At 42.2% G+C, this 17,442-nt stretch overlaps 1 pseudogene; it reads right to left on the minus strand.

Annotated features, from left to right (window-relative positions):
* Positions 1 to 4,939: 4,939 nt before the first annotated feature.
* LOC147303227 (Ig kappa-b4 chain C region pseudogene) lies at positions 4,940 to 9,417 on the minus strand (annotated as a pseudogene).
* Positions 9,418 to 17,442: the final 8,025 nt, after the last annotated feature.

Here is a 17,442-nt window from a genome sequence, read left to right on the forward strand (position 1 = left end):
GACTGCTGCAGCTGGAAGATACTGCAGAGACTGATACAGTTCACTGAGGACACACACACACACACACACACACACACACACACACACACACACACACACACACAAACACCACACACACACACACACACACACACACACAGTTAACTTTATTCAAACTTTGTAGAAAATTTCAAAACGGTTCTGTCAGGTTTATATTATTGGATTGTCATTTATGCGTAGAAATATTTGCTCATATATGCTTAGTTTTATAATCAATTGCATATTGATAGAGGTTTGATCCTGAGCAGTCTGTAAAGACTCTGTGTGCCTTCCAGAGTGTTCTGGCATGCACACTCACATTCTGGGGGCAGGAGAGAGGTCGTACCTTCCTTTATTGTTTTATGGTATATCAAACACACCAATATCCGTTTTAGTTCAAGTGCCTTTTGTTTAGATGAACTGCTGGACTTCCAGACCAGCAGGATTAGGGAAGTCATTTATGGGGTCACATCTTGACCCCCCCCACACACACACACACTTATCTAAGACAAAGTGAGTCAATGTGTGATATGTAACATGTAATCCTAATGACTTTCTACCTCACCTACACCGCTTCTCTGAGATTTTAAGCACTTTCGGTCCCTAGTTAGAACATATAGTTATTAAAGTTACATAATTTTCTCAAAGATCAGTAAACTTTTTGGCTGACGAAAACAAAAAATGTGCATGCTTGCACTCTCTGTAATGTACAGATTTCTGTACACAGAGTAGTGAGAAAGATTCAAATGCCAGCACTCAGTAAGGTGCAGTAAGTGCTGAATAATTGTACTTTTTCAATAGTAAGTGTTGTTTTTTGATGCTCACTAAATTATGTAAAAGTGTATTACGTCCTCGGTGTAACAAGAATTTGTCTCCCGACTCCAACTCCACCCAAGAATAAGCCAAAACCAAAAACAAGTGTAAATGCAGTACACCCATTTATTAACTTTGGCAGTGAGCTGTGCCAAATTATTGAAACAAAAGATTTCTAAACATCCCTAATCTGTTTGTTCAGTGGGGGAGGCCCAGGAGAGAGGGGTGATGTGGCTGTCAGTCATCTGGTATAAGAGCTCTCTGTCCATCCAGTTTTCCAGTTTGGGAACAGGAATCAGTCAACCCAACCACTCAGCAGGCACCTGTGAGGGACGAGAGAGAAACACCCACACATACATCCTCTGATGGGAAGAGTCTGTCACGGCGGGGTGCGCCGGTGTGAAGAATGAGGTAGACCCAGATGCAGACACGGTGGAGACAAAACGTAGTTTCAAAAATAAAGCGAGCCTTTATTGCAGAAGAAAAAACATAAAACTAGGGAAACTAAGGAGACGATGAACACTGTGTTAACAGAAGGCCGTGACACTCAGTGAAAGAACTACAACAAAACTATGAACACTGAGTAAACTAGGACACACAGCGAAACAATGAGGTAAACCCATGAATACTGTGGTGAGGTTAACAGACCATCTGACACCGACTGAGCAGAAACACACGGATTAAGTACACATAAGGAATGATCAGGGGAAGCGGAATCACATGGGAAACAGCTGACAACAATTAACATAATGACAGGACAGGGGACGTGAAGCTAAATACAATAAACACAAAACACAAGGATCCTTCAAAATAAAACGGGAAACATAACGAGACCCAGACATGACTGGAAGTAGACAAACAAAGAAAACTTGGACATGAAACATGACAGATAAACACACGAAGACTTAACACAGAAAACTTCACACAGGGATGAGACAAATGGGGAGCTTGAAAAATCATGAATTAAAACTGTAACCCAGGCATGACAGAATGTAACTCGATAAACTGAAATGAAACTAGACTGAAAGGAAAAAGAAAACATCAAGAAACTCAGAATACTGGGTCACATGACCCAGGACCATGACAGAGTCACCCAAATAAACACACACACATATGACCCACATGATTTTCGATCATAAGAGGGGTAGAAACGTGAAGGCCACAAGTTCAGTCTGTGGATTTTACCTTCAAATCCAACAGTATTAATTACTATTAATTACTCTCAGTACAGTCAGGCTGACACAGCTGATGACTTGGACTGGGGGCTTCCCAGAATCCCGGGATGGAATGAAACTAACAGCTGGTCCGTTGTCCGAATCGAGTGGGTACATGCAACATACAGTGCCGCAGCTCGGACGGGCCACAGAGCCAGCAGCCTCTTAGTCCAAACCTTCAGTGGGAGCTGAGTGCAGCTCAGTGGTTTTTCAGGCCTTTTTAGTATCGTGCTGTCCAATGCATTTGTTCCTTTTACGAATGAACCAGGTGGTTGATTCGGACGGTCCTAAAGTTTCTGCTCTTATGTTTATTTTGTTATTTCCTGTGGTGATGATCTCTTTGGACCTCATATGGATAGTAATTAATTAACAATACATGCAATTATTTTACTTAAAATCAATCAATGATCTGTTTAATTAACAGGTCTTATCTGTCCATGAAATGGCTTTAAAAAAAAAAGACGTATCCTTGTGGCAGTCTGTTCAAACACATTCCAGATTTTAGAAAACTGACTTTGAGACCTTTATTCAGTGGTATGTTAATTTGATTGATCCATTATTAAACAGCATTATGAGACTGGTCCAAGTCTGTGTTGGAGTCAGTCTAGGAAAAAAGTCACACCAAAAGGTTCATTGATCACTTTTATAGCAGTAGCTGAATGAATGTTTAATTCTGCTTTTAATCCACATTACCAGATTGTGTATCAGGAGAAGGCTTAAAGGTCCTGGATAAAGTAATAAATAGAATAATAAAAAGCTACCAACCCAATTACATCTCAAAACATGTTGGAAACCTGTGAATTCACATTGCAAAGACTAATTATGCAGTCCTGCTGGAGTCAGTTCATTTCCATAGAGAGGCACTTTGCATCAGCAGCACCATGCTCCAGTGCTCTGGGAGAGTTTATAGTCCTGAGAGTTGAACACTGGATGACTGACAGCTGTCCTTCATCACAACAGAAGCCAGGGCAGGGATAGCTCAGTAGGTAAAGTGGTCGCCCCATGATTGGAAGGTCGGCGGTTCGAATCCACTTAACGGCTACCCTGAGGTACCCCTGAGCAAGGTACCGTCCCTACACACTGCTCCCCGGGCGCCTGCTTAGTGGGCTGCCCACTGCTTCACTGAGTGAATGGGTCAAATGCAGAGAAAAACAAGTAATTTCCCCATGGGGATCAATAAAGTATCCATCATTATTATTATTATTATTATTAAGCCACAGAAATCCTCCTCATCAAAAACATGACTTTGATCTGCGTCCTCATCTGGACTCTCCTCTGCTGCTGCTTCACAGGTAAAGTCCAGAGAATCAAACTCCTCTCCTCTATCAACATCTGTCCCTCTGAAATGAAGCCCACAAAACCATGAAGCTGCTTTATGTTTTTGTCTCTGTGTCCTCAGAGTCCAGAGGACAGATCACAGTGACTCAGCCTGGAGCAGTGAGCTCTGCTGTGGGAGCAACTGTGAGCATCAAGTGTCGGACCAGTCAGAATGTTTATGTTCATAGCAACAATCACTGTTTAGCCTGGTACCAACAGAAAGCTGGAGAAACTCTCAAACGTCTTATTTACTACACTAGCAGTCGACAATCAGGGATTCCAGCTCGTTTTACAGGCAGTGGATCAAAGTCTGACTTCACTCTGACCATCAGTGGAGTCCAGGCTGAAGATGCAGCAGTTTATTACTGTCAGAGTTTTCACTATCCTAACAGTCAGTATGTGTTCACACAGTGAAAAACAGTCGTACAAAAACCTCCCTCAGTCAGACTGAACAGAAACTGAAGTGACTGCTGCAGCTGGAAGATACTGCAGAGACTGATACAGTTCACTGAGGACACACACACACACACACACACACACACACACACACACACACACACACACACACACACACACACACACACACAAAATGAAGTGATTCATCACAATTTTGTGTCCTACATCGCATGTATGTTGTGCTCAACTTTCAAATATATATTTAACTAAAGAACAAACGTGGGCCATTAACAGATACCAGGATAAGTCTTGTTCATGACCTTTGACCTTAGAGCAAACACTGAATCTATATCAAGATAAAATAATCTGAATCCAAAAAGCTGAAAATGTTCCTGATCAGTGAGGCTCAAAATAAAAACAACACACCTGTGAATTTAAGTGTAAACATATCATCAAACATGAACATGAGTGAAAAAGCTGTTATTGAACCGAAGGTGTTTTTTCATATTTTGTTCATGTCATCATTCATTTAATCTTCTCCTTGTTCGTCAGTGAAATTAAAACTTTGTTCTTCAGATTCTTTCTAAGCACTCCTTGCATTCGTTGACTCTCCTGTCTGTGAGTTCTCCTCAGAACAAACAGCTCATTAGAGACACTAAAGACTCTTTCTTCTTTAGACTTGCTTTGTAGTCTGGTGAGACTGTTTCCGTGGTAACCAGGTCCCAGCATTGCTTCATGAACCAGTTTGTCTGGTACAGGTGAGCAACACCACCAACAACCTACCACACACATTTAAATAAACATAAAAATAACCTGTACAACTTTAAAACTCCTTTTTCAGCTTTTGCCAAAATGCAGATCTCCTTAATGGTTCTTTCAGCCTGTGTTTTATTTTACCAGTGTAAAATAAAGACATCATGTTGGAGTGCAGAGTTGGTCTGAATTCTTCTAAATGAAACATATATTCATCAAGTGCAGGTTTGTAGATTTGAATAAAATTAAATGTCTGATTCAACCAAAATTCACTTTGCAAAACATCTTTATTACCTAAAACATGAATGTTGTCATTATGAGAAAGAAAATAACAGTTTTAGTCTTTATTTGTTCTTAAAAAAGAAAGATGGAGAGACAGTTACAGAGTTGAGAATGAGAGCATTAAACCAGTATCTGGTTGAGTCAGGTCAGGACTGGGGACACTGGTCTCTCCTCAGTGGCTCTGAGACCAGAGCCTGGCAGCCCTGGGTGGCCTCACAGGTCACAGAGCCCACCTTCATCCAGCGGTCTGCAGGGAGCCTCAGGGTGCTGCTCCAGCTGTAGAGGCCGTCGTTCTGCAGCACCACGGGGCTCCTGCTCTCCTCCCAGCTGATGCTGCCACTGCCATCCACCTTCCAGGACAGACTCCAGTCTGAGGGGAAGCCCTTGTTGGCCAGACATGTGATTGTTGCAGTCCCCTGCTGTAGCTCCTCACTGGAGGGGGGCAACACTGTCAGGACGGGACGGGCATCACCTAGGAGACACCAATCAGCTTAGAGCACAGGGAGCACACAGCTGTCAATCAAACCACAGACAGTGGGACACCTTTACTGTAAGAGCTGATTTTCTCCGTTAAGAAGTTTCTGTCAGGTGTTTTTTCTGCTCCACCAGTCATTCACTCACACATTGTTTCACTTCCCTTTAAGAAACCTCTCATGCATATCAGCACAGAGAGAATCATCACACAGTTTGAGCTGAAATATGTTCAAACTACACTGGAAATAAAAGAAGCAGATGTGGAAACATTTACAAAACAAGTTTAAAATCATCAATATTGTACATGACTGACATTAATATTAACTGGAAACAAATAAATAGAATAAATTAATTAATTCAGCGAAACGAAATGCTCTTCCTGTATATCTAAAACAATTTTTAAAATTCACATAAACTCAAAGTAATTTCAAACAATACTTGAAAGTTTTTCTTCTTTATGTTATTGTTAGATTTTTTTTTCAGTTTAATTTGACTGAAATGTAGACATAATATTTTGACAGAGCAGATCTGAATTATCCTCCACGACACAAGAGGATGATAAAAAATTCCAGCATCAAACTTATTGTAAAGCTACGTGCTTTTCTCTTAAAATCAGAAGAGAAATTGTTAAATGCACTTTAATAAAAAGACAGTATTTGATAGTAAACCAGAATAAACTTACGTCCAACTTGCAGTCTGGTTCCTCCACCGAACGTGTACCACAGTGATACAAACTCATTGAGGCGTCGTACAAAAACCTCTGACTGTAGAGAGACACGGCTCTCTGACTCTGAGACAAACAAACTCAACAAAATCATTCACTGTTTGCACAGCAGCCATGACTCAGCTGATGTGACTTCTTCAAATACCATCATACAATGTTAGTTTAAATACAGTTCAATCCATGAGCTTTTGGACGATCACATTTTTTTGTCCTGTCCCGTTCGGCACTGAAGCAATCAGAATTATTGTCTGAAGGCCAAGAAAAATTCTCAACAGATTTATTTTCTCAAGTGAATCAGTGCCATACTGGTCCACTTGATTGATCTTCATTATTTTTTATTTTTTATTTTTTTTAAATGATTAGAATTGGAACAGATATAACCGGGGGATCGTAAAGAGAAAGACAGATAAGAGAAGTTTAAGAAAAGTAGAGGGAAAGAAAAACAGAGGGGAAGAGGGACAGTGAGAAAAGACAATGAAAACCCATGAGATCACCTGCTGGAAGAAAAAGAAGAAAACAAGCAAAAAGAGAACAACACAGTAGGGAGACCACAGCAACAACCTAGATAAGCATAAGTAAGAGTAAATAATAAAGACTGAATGCTACTGAGCAGCACAAAAGACCGACAGCAGACGATATGCTTAGAGGCAGCATCCAAGGAAGATAGTGAGTGTCTGTGCACACCTGTGTGCGTGAGTGCGCTTGTTTTCAAAAGGTTTCTCCATGTAACTATCTAATAGTAATTGTGGGGAGCCATAGCACTGCCCCCCAGGACATGGAGCAAGCACGGAGGACATCCAGGACCCAGACATCTAGATTCCCCCCAGAGCACAAGAGCCCAAGCAGGACCACTGGAGGGACAGCCGCCTCCCTCCTAGAAACAAGCTGGGGAGAGCCCCAGACGGGTGTGTGTGGGGGGGCGGTGAGATGGAGTCTAAGACCCAACCAGACATATAAACATAGACAAAGCTCTTCATAAAACATGCCTCATCCACAGACATTCGTATAAACACTAAATCCTATGCCTGAGTGCTTTCTATCTAGCATTGAGACAAATGTTCAGCATTTTACTCTCACCAGTCAGAGAGTCTAAAATATTTGAAACTGTAGCCTTTTGTGTTTGTCACTGATCAATATCTGAGTAATATTATTCATAATTAGGCACTAACGCACATGGTGTCTTGATGCACGCTCAATCATCCAGGTAAGTAAAACCCACAAGGTTGATTCTGTTCATCTGGACGCAGCGTTTTCAGGGGGAGAAACGTTTCGTCACTCATCCAGGTGACTTCTTCAGTCTCAGCTGACTGCAGGTTTCTCCAACCTTAGAAACAGTGCATTTGCATAATGACTGAAACCAGCCCACTGAAGGACCAATGGGCTGGGAGGTCAGTTCCTTGATCATTAATATGCAAATTCTCATAACCATTAATCAACAGCCACTGATCAATGGCCATGAGTAACACACATGGTGTGGTGCAAAGATTCAGTATAAGTACTGACGATGTGCTGCTTATGTGTTTATGCTGTAATCTTTATAGTGTAGTACAGAGCACGATGAAGAAATGATGACTTTTCTTCGTGCAAATATTTACCATCTGTATTACCAGATTTTAAGTACGTCACAGAATAGCCTGCCCAATCCTCACAACCAAAGCTTGCTCAGCATAAGATGCACAATGTAAAACTTTAAAAAAATGCTTTTAAAAATAATCAACAAAACACAAATTGCTGATTTTATGAATAACTCAATGGATTAATTAAAAAGAGAAAGAGGAAAAAAAGATGAAATTACAGCAGACAGAAATACCAAATCACTGATTCTTGAACACAGAGTAAACCTTTTATAATGGACAAGGGCATTTCCATGATTTCCATAGAGAGGCACTTTGCATCAGCAGCACCATGCTCCAGTGCTCTGGGAGAGTTTATAGTCCTGAGAGTTGAACACTGGATGACTGACAGCTGTCCTTCATCACAACAGAAGCCACAGAAATCCTCCTCATCAAAAACATGACTTTGATCTGCGTCCTCATCTGGACTCTCCTCTGCTGCTGCTTCACAGGTAAAGTCCAGAGAATCAAACTCCTCTCCTCTATCAACATCTGTCCCTCTGAAATGAAGCCCACAAAACCATGAAGCTGCTTTATGTTTTTGTCTCTGTGTCCTCAGAGTCCAGAGGACAGATCACAGTGACTCAGCCTGGAGCAGTGAGCTCTGCTGTGGGAGGAACTGTGAGCATCAAGTGTAGGACCAGTCAGAATATTTATAGTAATTGGTTATCCTGGTACCAACAGAAAGATGGAGGAGTTCCTAAACGTCTCATTCACTCTGCTAGCAGTCGAGAATCAGGGATTCCAGCTCGTTTTACAGGCAGTGGATCAAACTCTGACTTCACTCTGACCATCAGTGGAGTCCAGGCTGAAGATGCAGCAGTTTATTACTGTCAGAGTCAGCACTACATTAACAGCCAGTATGTGTTCACACAGTGAAAAGCCATCATACAAAAACCTCTCTCAAGTGCAGAGACTGATACAGTTGACTGAGTACACACACTCAAAGAAATACACTGGCTTTCATATCTTAGTGAGGATATCTAATTGACATGATGCTTTTCCTAACTGCTTACTATAACCTTAACCATCAAAAGTGAATGCCTAACTATAACCTAACTGTAACCCTGACACTAAAACCACTTTTTGAGACTCAAATGCCTTTAAACTCGTTTGGGACGAGCGTTTTTCCCCATAAGTGACTGTTGTTCTCCACAGTATAGTGGCATGCCACACGTGTAACGCACATTACAAAAAAAATCAAAAAAACAAAAAACAAAACATGTGGGGAACCTCCTCCAGATGTCACTGTTGGTGTTTCTGGAGTCAACAAACATAGTGTGTATTATTTCATCAAAAGAAGTTTATTGGTCTCCATCACCCTCAGATTTACAACCAATCCTGGAGTAGATGAAGGTAATGACATGTTCTGTTACCAACAGAAAAATGGTGAAACTCCTAAAAAGCTAACTTATAATGCTGACACTTGAGCTTCATGACCTTTGACCTCACTCACACTTCACAGAGGTTTTAAGTTTCTTGGAACCTTATCCCAACTTCACATAAATAGGATTGTTAGAAAGGTGTAAAAGTACACAACACACACGATGATTGTGCTCACTATTATTGCGTTTTACTGACAGTTATGAACTCAAGGAACACAGTCTGTTCCAGTCCAGCTCTCCCCGTCCCCGCTCGACTCTGTCTTCACTATATAGAGAAACAGAAAGAGACAGCGTCATCAGTCAGTCGCCACCACCTGTGGCTCACCTGCCTCCCGGCACCGCCCCCTTGAGCTCACTGTACCACTCCTCCCCTGCAGATGAGCCAAGGACCACACCTCCGCCACAGAAGGCAAATCAAACATACCCATTTTGGCTCTCTCTGTTATGGACACAGATGTACAGATTTGTATACAGAGTAGCATGAAAGACTCAAATGTAAGCACTCAGTAAGGTGCAGAAAAGTGCTGAACAATCATAAATTCTAAACAATCAGTTGTTTGTTTCTGCTCATTAAATTCTGTAAGAATTAGAAATGTGAAGGTCCCAAGTTCAGTCTGAGGATTTTACCTCCAACAGCAGCTTTTATCCAGGTACATGTTCTTGAACTTAAAGTGTCCGTGATGATAACAGAGATTCTATCATGATGGGTTTTATTACTTAATTTTATTCATTTGAATAAAGCTGGAATTCAGTTGTGTAATTGTTTGTAATTGGTGATTAAAAAAACATCAATAGCAGTGAACAACGATGCTTGATCTGCCCCACTGTTACATGTCACATGGTTGTGATCATAGCTACAGAAAGAGGTGTTATAGGTATTGCTGTCAGAGATAACAGCCTCATTTAAAAGATACTGATTGTTTCTGTTTGTGTTTTATAAGAAGTCCTTTGAAGCAAAGAGCAGTGACTGTACCTCCACATGTCTGAGCTCCTCACTCTCTGAGACTAAGCTCAGCTACTCTACAGCATGAACCTGTGACCTCGTTAATTCATATTTTAAATTAATCCAGATATATCCTTACTAAATATTATGATAAACATGTGAATCCATCAATGAACCATAAAACAAAACATTTAAATAATAGAAAAAATTTTGGAATAAGAATATTCTGAAGAACAAACTGTTAGGGGTTCCGAAAGAGACTCAGGCGCAGGCCAGGGTTTTCCTTTAAGCGAAGGACAGTGCGTTTATTTACAGTGAACACATACACCAAGTGGCTATATACAACGTGCAGGGGAAACGGGTCCGGGTCGCCAGGGTCCGTGGGAAACAGGGTTGGGAGAAGGGTGTTCCACACTTTCTGTACAAAAAGTTCCCCCTTCAATCACTCCTCTCCGCATCGGGTTCCAAAAACGATCTACACAAAAAACGTCGGGTTAGCAGGATAATAATAAGAAATTCTCAAGGTGAAGGTTAGCCGAAACACAAGTCTAACTGACACTGATAGCTCAACGATCCAGCGAAGACTAGTGCAGACTCGCCATCTAAGTAGTACAGTAATCAGCTGGGATCAGCGGCCGGTGTGGTGATGAGCAGGTGTGTGGGCCAGCAGCGGGAGCCCGCAGTGAGCATCGCCGTGGCGAGAGAGAGAGAGAGAGTGAGAGAGAGAGGGCGAGAGAGCAAACAAACCACAAACATATTGCCCAATAGAGGATTGACCAGCGGGGCACAGGGACCATGACACAAACTGATATATCTGCTCAATACTACGATGGATTGAATTATTCCTGATAAACAGCATCGTCAGATTGATTCAAGTCAGTCAGATGATTTCCATAGAGAGGCACTTTGCATCAGCAGCACCATGCTCCAGTGCTCTGGGAGAGTTTATAGTCCTGAGAGTTGAACACTGGATGACTGACAGCTGTCCTTCATCACAACAGAAGCCACAGAAATCCTCCTCATCAAAAACATGACTTTGATCTGCGTCCTCATCTGGACTCTCCTCTGCTGCTGCTTCACAGGTAAAGTCCAGAGAATCAAACTCCTCTCCTCTATCAACATCTGTCCCTCTGAAATGAAGCCCACAAAACCATGAAGCTGCTTTATGTTTTTGTCTCTGTGTCCTCAGAGTCCAGAGGACAGATCACAGTGACTCAGCCTGGAGCAGTGAGCTCTGCTGTGGGAGCAACTGTGAGCATCAAGTGTACGACCAGTCAGGATGTTTATGTTCATAGCAACAACCATATTTTAGCCTGGTACCAACAGGGTGATGGAGACGTTCCCAAACTGCTCATTAAGCGTGCATATGAGCGAATATCAGGGATTCCAGATCGTTTTACAGGCAGTGGATCAAACTCTGACTTCAGTCTGATCATCAGTGGAGTCCAGGCTGAAGATGCAGCAGTTTATTACTGTCAGAGTCTTCACTATCCTAACAATCAGGATGTGTTCACACAGTGAAAAACAATCGTACAAAAACCTCCCTCAGTCAGACTGAACAGAAACTGAAGTGACTGCTGCAGCTGGAAGATACTGCAGAGACTGATACAGTTCACTGAGGACACACACACACACACACACACACACACACACACACACACACACACACACACACACACACACACACACACACACACACACACACACACACACACACACACACAAATAAATGCTCTTTATACCTTAGTGAGGACATCTAGTTGACATAATGCTTTCCCCAGCCTCTTACCCTAACCTTAAAAATGAATCCTGAACTCTAACACCTAGCTTAAATCTTAAATTAACTGTATCCCTGACACTAAACCCACATTTTGAGCCTTGTGGCTATTTAATAATAGGAGACCAAAAAAAAGGTGACTTGACCATTTCTTCACCTGAGAAAGTCTTGGGTTGTCAGTGTTCTTTGGGTCATTATCTATTTGCACTGTGAAGTGATGTCCAATGACTTTCCAACTACTCCAATGAGTAACATTGGCTCCAACATCTTTGACAGATGATGTGATATGCTTCAGATCAGTTTTCCTTCTTCATCATTTTCTTTTCTAATTATGCTGATAAAATTTCATCTTGGAACTGTTCCTGATTGTTCTGTGTTTTTCTGGCAAAGTCTAATCCAGTCTTCCAGTTCTTGAGTGTAACCAGCAGTTTGTAACTGGTAAGAGTTTCCTTTCATGAAGATGACTCTTGATCTCTTGGTAGTAGACTTAGACTATGATACAGCCACCTGGGGCTACTGTAGCTCAGAAGCATCCATCCAATGCATCCATCTCAGTCTAAATGTGTTTGAATGTTGTATAGAAAGCATTCCAGTAGGAAAACCATACAAAAATGTTCTTGTATTTCTTTATGGGTGAATGAGCAGAAAAGCACTATAGAAAAACCAGTCAATTTCCCCCTTAGAGAGTATTTTAGACTAATGAATATGACGTGTAAAGTACTCAAAATTAAGCTGTGGTAGAGTTTTTTTCCTTAAACTATGAATTCTGTCCTCATTCGTTTCAGCTTTCTTCTGTGGTCTTTTAGGCCTTATTTTTGTTGTGCTGGCCAATACAATCATTCCTTTTAAAAATGAACCAGGTTGTTGATTTGGGGTTTTTTTTTTTTTTTTTGCCTGTCCCATTTGGTTCTTTAGCCATCAGAATTGTTGTCTGAAGACCAAGAAGGATACCCAATGGATTTACTTTGCCAAATGGATCTTCGTGGCATTGCCATATTGGTCCATTTGGTCGATCTTTGTTTTTATTATTTATTATATTTTATTTTCAGATGTTACAGACGGGACAGACATCAGTGAGGGATAGGAAAGGGAGAAAGAAAGAGGAAGGAAAGGAAAAACAGAAGGGGAGAGGGACAGTGAGAAAGGGGGGGAGAAAAAAAATAAAAATCTCCTGGATCACCTGTTGAGAGAAGAATAGAAGACAAAAAAAACCAAAAAAAACAAAGCAACATACTAAACACAACACCATCGCATTAATCTAGCTAAGTGTAAACAGCAGTAAATACTAAATATTCAATGTTGTTGTGCAGCACGCAGGACAGATGTGCTTCGAAGTAGTAGCCAAGAAAGGTGTAATTTAAGTCTACGAGCAGTGAACACCCGTGTGCATACCTGTGTGGATCAGCGTGCTTGTATTCCAAAGGTTTCTCCATGTAACGATCTGCTAGGGAGTGTGGGGGGGGGCCACAGCCCCGTCCTCCAGGGTATGAAGCAGGTATGGAGGAGATCAAAACTCCAGACATCCAGAGGCCCCCAGAACACAAGAGACCATGGAAAACCAACAGAGGGGCAGCCGCGCCACTGTCCCAGCAAGAGCTGAGGAGAGTCCCAGATGAGGGTTCACTCAGCAGCCGCGGAGCAGAAGCCAGGGGGAGTTGCAGTGACGTGCCCGTGAGCTCCGCCGGCAGCCAGCTGTGCCTGAGTGACCGAGCCCCAGGCCGAGAGGCCGGGGGCACCCCACCTCCGAAGTGGCCCGAGCGATTCCCAGGCTCCAGGCCCCGATAAGCGGCCGCCAAGGAGTGAGCCGGTGTGTACCTGGACGCCCACCCCCAGACACAAAGAACCACCAACGCACCGACACCTGAGGGAGTCCGCCACCGGCAGGGGAAGTGGTGGTGGGTGGAGATAGGCCTCCAAACCTTGGAGGGCCTGAGGTGTCCCCAGAGAGGTGGTGTCTGATACCCAACCTGACATATAGACACAGACATACAGGCACACACAGACACAAACATCCATTCCCCCCCTCATGCTCTCATATGCACTCACTCCACACTCAACCAACGTGGAGACAGACATAAAGAGACGCTGTACACACGATCACACTCCCCAAGCGTACTCTACAAACCGGGTCTAGGTACCCTTGCCCCTGGAGGGGGGAACTGCACCCAGACCCAGGTGGTGTTACCCTTTTCCCTGCGGTGGGGGGAGGCAGACCACCCCGACTCCGTAGCAGCAGGGAGGCCCCACACTCCAGACCGCAGTCGGACGGCCAACTCCTCCTAGCCCTCCTGCTCCAGCAGGCCGCAGAGAATGGGGGTGGGAGAAGACTCCAAACCTCCCTCCACCCGCTCATTGTAGTGTTGATGCATGTGTGTTCTAAGGTGCAATTAAAACCCAGGAGGGCATGGAGCTACCTGCCAGAGAGCAGCAGGTAAGCGCATAGTCCCTCCTGATAGCCCTCAATGTCTACGTGTATTTAACCTTGAGAGGTGGGCAACGACGCCAGGGGTGAGGTGTACACCCTGATGGTAATATGGACTCCGTGATTGTGCCCACCCCCAAGATCCTATATGTATGTGTAATGAGAGTGTGAATAATGTGAATGTCTAAGTTGTGGGATAAAATTGAGGCAGAGGCAGCCGGAAGGGGACAGAGGGGGGGGTTGGTGATTTTGATAGTTCATTTGACCTCATATGCAGGGATCTAATTAACAACCAATAAATGCAATCAGATAATTTGAAATCAACTCATCTGTTTAATTTGTCTTAGAAAAATGACAGGACAGGCTTTATCTGTTGATGAAATGGCTTGAAGACAATTGCTCAGTTATTTTTGAGCCTCTGAAATTAAATAAATAAAAAAAGGAGTATCCTTGTGGCACAGACGTCCACATGTTATCTGCTCCAATACAGGACCAAATTTAGAGAACTTACTTTGAATTTCAGTAAAATGTTAATTTGATCGATCCATTACTAAACAGCATTATTTGACTGATCCAAGTCTGTGCTGACTTAGAGCCACAGCAACCAAAACAAAACTAGACCAGGGGATGTTAAAATATACTTTTCTGAATAAGTATGACTCATATCATTTAGATGATTTTGCAAATGACTCTCAAACCATGTTGACTGATCGGAATGGCACCTGTGAATTCACAATGTGATGACTGCTCGCGATGTAATCCTGTTGAAGTCAGTCAGATCATTTCCATAGAGAGGCACTTTGCATCAGCAGCACCATGCTCCAGTGCTCTGGGAGAGTTTATAGTCCTGAGAGTTGAACACTGGATGACTGACAGCTGTCCTTCATCACAACAGAAGCCACAGAAATCCTCCTCATCAAAAACATGACTTTGATCTGCGTCCTCATCTGGACTCTCCTCTGCTGCTGCTTCACAGGTAAAGTCCAGAGAATCAAACTCCTCTCCTCTATCAACATCTGTCCCTCTGAAATGAAGCCCACAAAACCATGAAGCTGCTTTATGTTTTTGTCTCTGTGTCCTCAGAGTCCAGAGGACAGATCACAGTGACTCAGCCTGGAGCAGTGAGCTCTGCTGTGGGAGGAACTGCGAACATCAACTGCAGGACCAGTCAGGATGTTTATGTTCATAGCAACTATCAGCGTTTAGCCTGGTACCAACAGAAAGATGGAGGAGTTCCCAAACGTCTCATTTACTCTGCTACCACTCGAGATTCAGGGATTCCAGATCGTTTTACAGGCAGTGGATCAAACTCTGACTTCACTCTGACCATCAGTGGAGTCCAGGCTGAAGATGCAGCAGTTTATTACTGTCAGAGTTTTCATGTTATCAACGGTCAGTATGTGTTCACACAGTGAAAAACAGTCGTACAAAAACCTCCCTCAGTCAGACTGAACAGAAACTGAAGTGACTGCTGCAGCTGGAAGATACTGCAGAGACTGATACAGTTCACTGAGGGCACACACACACACACACACACACACACACACACACACACAGAGTGAAAATGTCATTGTTGCTAAAGGAAAAGAAAGTTGGAAATATATCATTTATTTTTAACAAATCATTTATGACCTTTGACTTCTGCTTCATACCAGCTCAAATAAATCTCAATTTCTAAATATCGATCATTATCAAAAATCATATTTCTGTAAGAAAAAAAATCTAACACTAAATGAAGTCAGCAAAAGTCAGTGAGTCATAATTATCTGCACAATTTAGCAAATACTTCAAATAGAAACTTTAAGTCCAAATCAGTCAAATGATCAAATTTCCATCTTTTCTTTCTCAGGTTTTTAGATTTTCTCTTTTTTGCTCTTCAACACTGCCACGGTCCAAAGACCTGTTGACTTCCTATTCATGTTTTTTGATTATTAATATGATTCTTTTCATTTATTTTCTGTTTTCCAGTCGCATCTCTTCGTCCCTCTGTTCCTTATGTTCTGTCAACCCGTGTCTCAGAGCTATTCTCTGGTTCCCTGTTTTATTTGGATTCTGCGTTCTGTGTGAGTGTATTCGTCATGTCTGATGAGGTTCAGCTGTGTCTGCCTTCTGTGGTGTATTCCCTCATTACCCTCTGTGCATATTAGTATGTGTTCTAATAATAGCACTGACACATGTTCACATTCCTCAAATTGAGTTATTAATATTTAAACAGGTTATAGTCAAAGGTCAGCTGCCAATCTCAGAGTTAACCAACTCTGACTTTAAACTTAGGAGTTAAAACTGCTTTGTTCCTGAAAGCAGTTGAACAAATTGAGTTGAGCTGGAATCTTGAGCTCTCAGTTTGAGAACAGATGAAGGTAAATTTATTGAACCGTTTACCTCGACTTAAGCACTTACCTGTGTACTGAACAGCCCTCGTCAGTGGATCCCAACACCAGTATTTGACAGTAACAGTTGAGCCTCAACTTTAATTTGTAAAGAGACACCATGAGAACTGACATTACAATACTTTTATTTTACAAAAGTCAGCGTCTTTCAGTTCAAAGTTTGTTAGGCAGCTATTGCACATTTAAAAAAACAACACAAACACAACGCAGCAACAAGAAACTATGCAGTATATTATAACCGAATACTTAAACATGACTGCACAACAACCTTTCAAAAGAACATTTGTAGATGAATTGTTATTTTCCTTCCAATACTTGAAGCATTTTCTGAGCATCACTTTTTGGTGCATGGCTTGTTGCATGCATACCCCACCTGTCTTAACGGGACTATAAATACAACTATATGCAGTCACATTTGTAAAAACAAACAACTTTTATACTAAACACTTTTAAAATGTACAATTTTGAAGAAGCCCAGGAGCAATCCCATTTCAGAACACTTAGAATAACACAACTTCATCCCAAAAGGCCACAGGTTTTAACCACAGCTTTCCAGCATCAGTTCATGTAAATGCAGCTACAGCTTTCCAAATCCCAGGAATGCTTTTAATGCAGTGTTCATAAGATCTTTAAATTGATCCTCGTATGCAACACGTCTCGGAAGATACAGGGATAAGCTGCACATCGATGCGTATGGGATGCACCGCATCCCTGACTCCTGATCATAAAAGTCTATGTTGCAGGACCCCAGTGGTGGAAGTAAGTCAGCCCCAGTTATAAAGACCAGCAGCTCTTCAAACGTGTGGTCCACCTCTTGCTCTGTTAAAATACATACACCTAGTAAATAAACCGTAATGTGTAGGTTCATGAATAAAAGATTTATAATCAGTTACACTGACTGTTATGTAGAGCGGTTGCATT

The sequence above is a fragment of the Aulonocara sp. 'chitande type north' Nkhata Bay genome, linkage group LG22 (assembly GCF_057382095.1).
Source record: "Aulonocara sp. 'chitande type north' Nkhata Bay isolate Kocher_YH1m ecotype deep benthic linkage group LG22, A_spYH_male_GT1.1, whole genome shotgun sequence".
NCBI lineage: Eukaryota > Metazoa > Chordata > Actinopteri > Cichliformes > Cichlidae > Aulonocara > Aulonocara sp. 'chitande type north' Nkhata Bay.